The sequence below is a fragment of the Rutidosis leptorrhynchoides genome, chromosome 3 (genome assembly GCF_046630445.1).
Source record: "Rutidosis leptorrhynchoides isolate AG116_Rl617_1_P2 chromosome 3, CSIRO_AGI_Rlap_v1, whole genome shotgun sequence".
NCBI classification, from domain to species: domain Eukaryota; kingdom Viridiplantae; phylum Streptophyta; class Magnoliopsida; order Asterales; family Asteraceae; genus Rutidosis; species Rutidosis leptorrhynchoides.
In genome coordinates, this window is record NC_092335.1 from 420849688 (window position 1) to 420856229 (window position 6542).

At 34.5% G+C, this 6542-nt stretch overlaps 1 non-coding gene across 1 annotated transcript; it reads right to left on the reverse strand.

Moving 5' to 3' along the window:
* Positions 1–377: 377 nt before the first annotated feature.
* Positions 378–484, reverse strand: LOC139903644 (small nucleolar RNA R71). Its single transcript, XR_011778453.1, has one exon. It is a non-coding gene; the product is annotated as a small nucleolar RNA R71 (small nucleolar RNA).
* Positions 485–6542: the final 6058 nt, after the last annotated feature.

Genomic DNA, 6542 nt, shown 5'->3' on the forward strand with positions numbered 1-6542 from the left:
CTGGAACCTTTAAGTATGGAAGACCGAATGAGAGCTAAACGCACTGGCCAAGGTCACGCAATTACTCATCCAGACATTAATGCGCCAGATTATGAAATCAAAGGACAAATCCTACACATGATAACTAATCAATGCCAATTTAGTGGTGCGCCGAAGGAAGATCCAAATGAACATCTTCGTACCTTTAATAGAATCTGCACTTAATTTAAAATAAGAGAAGTTGAGAATGAACATATATATATCTCATGTTATTTCCCTGGACTTTAAAGGGAGAAGCCAAAGATTGGTTGGAATTGTTACCTGAAGGGGCGATTGATACATGGGACGTTTTAGTTGAAAAATTTCTTAAACAATTCTTTCCGGCATCTAAAGCCGTGAGACTTCAAGGAGAAATTGTTACGTTCACACAAAAGCCAAATGAAACTTTATATGAGGCATGGACAAGATTTGGAAAGTTGTTGAGAGGATGTCCGCAACATGGTTTAGACACTTATCAAATAGTACAAATATTCTATCAAGGATGCGATATTACTACACGAAAAGACATTGACATAGCAGCTGGTGGTTCTACTATGAAGAAAACAGAAACTGATGCTTACAAAATTATTGATAACACTGCTTCCCACTCACATGAGTGGCACCAAGAAAAAGATATCGTTAGATCATCTAAAGCAGCTAGAGCCGGTTCTAGCCATGACTTAGATTCCATTTCCGCAAAGATAGATGCTGTCGAGAGACAAATGGAAAAGATGACTAAAGATATTCACTCAATACGAATTAGTTGTGAGCAGTGTGGAGGACCACATTTGACAAAAGATTGTCTTAGTATTGAATTAACAATGGAACAAAGAGAGAATATTTCATACATAAACCAAAGGCCTGGAAATAATTATCAGAATAATTATCAACTGCCAAGACCGATTTACAATCAAAACCAGAATTATAACCGAAATGTTCCATACAACAACCAACAAGGTCCTAGTAATCAACAAGTATCCAACAATACTTACAACCAGCAAAGACCTAATTTTCAAAACAAACCACCACAAACCGATGATAAAAAGCCAAATTTAGAAGATATGATGACGAAGCTATTGAAACTCAAACGCAGTTTTTCACATCTCAGAAACAAACCAATGAACAAAATGCTCAAGCATTTAGAAATCAACAAGCTTCTATTCAAAATTTGGAATAAGAAGTAAGTAACCTAGCAAGGTTAATAGGTGAAAGAAAACCGAGAAGTTTACCTAGTGATACAAATGCTAACCCCCGGAATGAAACAGCTAAAGCCATTACCACAAGAAGTGGTACAACACTTAAACCACCTGAAATACCTGTAATTTCTTATGAAGCTATTCCTACTCCACAAGAACCACAACCTGAACAAGATAAGGAAAAAGAACCGGTAGTTGAAAAGGTTAATAAAGATAACACAGTTAAGGCTAAACCTTATGTTAAACCATACCAACCACCACTTCCTTACCCGAGTAAAATGAAGAAAGAGAAACTTGAAGCTGAGCAATCCAAATTCTTGGATATGTTTAAACAGATAAATGTAAATCTTCCGTTCATTGATGTGATTTCAGGAATGCCTAGATATGCTAAATTTCTGAAAGATCTAATCTCGAATAGAAAGAAAATGGAAGAACTCTAGGATATTACTATGAATGCTAATTGTTCAGCAGTGCTGTTGAATAAGATACCAGAAAAATTATCAAATCCAGGAAGTTTCACAATTCCATGTTTTCTGGGTAGTCTTAGTTCAATAGAAGCATTGGCAGACTTAGGTGCTAGTATAAATCTAATGCCGTATTCACTATACGCTAAACTAGACCTTGGAGAATTGAAACCAACAAGAATAAGCATACAACTAGCCGATAGATCAATAAAATATCCTAGAGGGATAATGGAGAACATGCTAGTTAAAGTTGGTACTTTAGTATTTCCAGTAGATTTTGTTGTTCTGGACATGGAAGAAGATTCTCTAGTTCCTCTCATATTAGGAAGACCATTCTTAAACACGGCTAAAGCAATGATAGATGTGTTTGGTAAGAAACTGAAACTAAGTTTAGAGGACGAGAGTGTTACCTTTTCAGTTGATAGAGCAATGCAACAACCACAATCTGAAGATGATACATGTTATTATATTCAAACTATAGATTCACATGCAGAATTGTTAGAAGAATTTCCAGAATTACAAGGAACAGGAGAATGTTCTTTAGGAGAAGGAACTGAACCAATTGATGAAACTGAAATGTTAGCTACACTAATAGCTAATGGATATGAACCAACAACAGAAGAAATTCAAATGCTAAAAGAAGAAGACAGATATCGATATAAATCATCGATAGAAGAACCACCGACATTAGAGTTAAAGCCACTTCCAAACCATTTGGAATACGCTTATTTACATGGTGAATCTGAATTACCTGTAATAATATCGTCTTCTCTTACTGAAAATAAAAAATCTCAACTCATTTCTGTGTTGAAAGCTCATAAACCAGCCATTGCATGGAAGATTCATGATATTAAAGGAATAAGTCCTTCGTATTGCACACATAAAATCCTTATGGAAGAAGGTCATAAAACGTATGTGCAACACCAACGAAGACTAAATCCTAATATGCAAGATGTTGTTAAAAAAGAAATTATTAAACTGCTTGATGCAGGTTTAATTTATCCAATTTCTGATAGTCCATGGGTAAGCCCAGTTCAATGCGTGCCTAAGAAGGGTGGCATGACTGTCATTACAAATGAGAAAAATGAGCTTATTCCTTCTAGGACTGTAACAGGATGGCATGTATGTATTGATTATAGAAAATTAAATGACGCCACCAGAAAATATCACTTTCCCTTACCTTGCATTGAACAAATGTTGGAAAGGTTAGCCGGAAACAGTTACTATTGTTTTCTAGATGGTTTTTCCGGATATTTTCAAATTCCAATAGCACCCGAAGACCAAGAGAAAACCACATTCACGTGCCCTTATGGTACTTTTGCTTACAAACGCATGCCGTTTGGACTTTGCAACACCCTTGCAACCTTTCAAAGGTGCATGATGGCAATTTTTCACGACATGATAGAAGAATGCATGGAAGTTTTCATGGATGACTTTTCAGTCTTCGGTGATGCTTTTGAAACATGTCTAGCTAATCTTGAACGAATGCTTATTAGATGCGAACAATCAAATCTAGTTCTTAATTGGGAGAAATGTCATTTCACGGTTAAAGAAGGCAACGTTCTTGGACATAAAATTTCAAAGGAAGGAATTGAAGTGGATAGAGCTAAAGTAGATGTAATTGCTAAACTTCCACATCCCACCAATGTTAGAGGAGTTAGGAGTTTTCTAGGGCATGCCGGTTTTTACCGACGTTTCATTAAAGATTTTTCTAAAATTGCCACTCCTATGAATAAACTCCTAGAAAAGGATGTTCCATTCATCTTTTCAGATGAATGTATCAAATCTTTTAATATTCTTAAAGAGAAACTCACTAATGCGCCGATCATGATAACACCAAATTGGAATCTACCGTTTGAACTAATGTGCGATGCAAGTGATTTTGCAATGGGAGCCGTTTTAGGACAAAGGATTGAAAAACGATTTCAACCTATATATTATGCTAGTAAGACGTTACAAGGAGCACAAACGAATTACACAACTACTGAAAAAGAACTCCTTGCTATTGTCTTTGCTTTTGACAAATTTCGTTCATATCTCGTTCTAGCAAAAACGGTGGTCTATACTGACCATTCTGCTCTTAGATACCTATTTTCGAAACAAGATGCCAAACCAAGATTAATCCGTTGGATCTTACTCTTACAAGAGTTCGATATTGAAATCCGAGATAAAAGAGGAGCAGAAAATCTCGCCGCTGATCATCTTTCTCGTCTTGAAAATCCCGAATTAGAAGTTCTAAATGAATCGGCCATACAAGACAACTTTCCTGATGAATATCTATTGAAGATAGATTATAATGAAATTCCATGGTTTGCAGACTATGCAAACTACTTAGTATGTGGATTCCTTGAAAAAGGATTATCGTACCAAAAACGAAAGAAATTCTTCAGTGATATAAAACACTATTTCTGGGAAGATCCACATTTGTTTAAAAGTTGTCCCGATGGAATAATACGCCGATGTGTATTCGGAGATGAAGCTAGTAAAATCTTAAACCATTGTCACACAGGACCAACAGGAGGGCATTATGGGCCTCAACTAACAGCAAGGAAAATTTATGATGCTGGATTCTATTAGCCTACAATTTACAAAGACCTTCTTTGCAAATCCTGTGATGCTTGTCAAAGGGCCGGAAAAATAAGTCAACGTGATGAAATGCCACACAATGTCATTCAAGTATGTGAAGTATTTGACATTTGGGGTATTGACTTTATGGGTCCATTTCCAAAATCTCATAATAATCTCTACATTCTCGTAGCCATTGATTATGTATCTAAATGGGCGGAAGCACAAGCTCTCCCAACTAACGATGAACGAGTTGTAGTCAACTTTTTAAAACGTCTTTTTGCAAGGTTTGGAACACCGAAAGCTTTAATAAGTGATCGGGGTACTCATTTCTGTAATAATCAACTTGAGAAAGTTCTTAAAAGGTATGGAGTAACTCATAAAATCTCCACCGCATATCATCCACAAACAAGTGGACAAGTTGAAAATACCAACCGAGCTTTAAAACGTATTCTAGAGAAAACCGTAGGATCAAATCCGAAGGAATGGTCCATTAAGTTGGAGGATGCAATCTGGGCTTTTAGAACAGCTTACAAAACTCCAATTGGAACCACACCTTTTAAACCCGTTTACAGAAAAGCATGTCATCTTCCAGTAGAAATTGAACACAAAGCATTTTGGGCTTTGAAGACAGGTAATCTTGATTTACATGAAGATGGACGTCTACGGTTAGGTCAACTAAACGAAGTAGAAGAATTAAGACATGAAGCATACGAAAATTCGTTAATCTATAAGGAAAGAACGAAGAAATGGCATGATAAAAGAATCAGAAGTTCAAAAGAATTTAAAGAAGGAGACAGAGTTCTTCTTTTCAATTCACGATTCAAGCTATTTCCTGGAAAATTAAAATCAAGATGGTCTGGACCATTCATAGTCAAAAGAGTTTTCCCATACGGAACAGTAGAATTAATAAATTCAAATGGGATTGAATTTAAGGTTAATGGTCATAGAGTTAAACATTACATAGATAGTCCGATGGTAGTTGACAACGAAGTTAATCATAATTTCAACACCACAGCTAACTAAGTGTGGGGAGAATCAAGTCTTTAAAGGATAATATGTATTTCTGTTAGAGTTAGATTTTCTGTTTTCGTGTAGTTCTCGAAAATGGAACCCGAATGGTCTTTCCCTAGCAGACCCTAAAGAACTAGTCTTCTCCCCCTATTCTGAATTTTTATTTTTTTTAGGTTTTTACGAAATGAAGACTTCCTGTGAACTAAACCATGGTCTAATGCTACACGCTTTGATTACTAAACGTAATAATGACACACTTCCGAGTGAACTGGTATCAGTAATCAGAGAAAAATTGGACGGAGTAAGAAAAGAATCCAGATGCGAAAATAATAAGTTACAATTTGGTAAAGGAAAATCAAAATCTGCAGTGAAAAGAAGAGCACGACACCTTGAAAGATGTCACAAATGCGGAAAATGGTCACACGAAGCTAAATGTTCAAATAATCAAACCTATTCAAATACCGAATTTATTACTTTATGCCGAGACGGACCGTTTATATGTTTAGAAGAAAAAACATTAAATGTTCGAGGTTACGCCTATGTAGCCATGGAAAACCAATTAGTCCGACTATCTTATGAGTGGGCTAGAGCATATCACTAAGAAATCTATTTCACAGGTAAGTTTGTACAGTTTTCATTTTTATTTTTATTTTTAACCTTTTGATAATAAACGCTAATTTGTTCGCTATAAAGTATTAAATTGGTATTCGATAAAATTAGGTCTTGCGACCGAAATTATTGATATCATACAAAAATTTATTACATCACTGCGAAATTTAACGTTTATTCTTAAGGTATAAATATCTTTAATCAATCAACTCAAAATATTTCAAAAATTCGTCATGAGTTAAATTAGGTCAATGAACCAAAATTACTTTACCGAAAAGAGGGGCGCATATTTTTGATAATATTTGATTGATTAAAGTGGAATAAAAGCCAAAAAGATTTTTAATTTTATTTTTTACCATGTTTTTAAAATTGATATATAAATCTTAAATTGATATTGTAAACTTTTTAAATCAATATATTTAAAATTGTAAATATTTGAAAAATTAATATTTTTAATATAAGTTTGTATGTATAAAAACAAAAATATAATATAAGTTTGGTGTGAATTTTTAATTTTTAAAATATGAATTTTTAATTTTATGCATTTTAAATTTAAGTTTGGTGTGAATTTAAAAACAAAAATTTACTTTATTTCATTAAGTTAAAAATATGATTTTTAAAATTCGTCGTGAGTTGAAGACTAGGTCATTGAACCGAAATTGCTTTACCCGAGGGC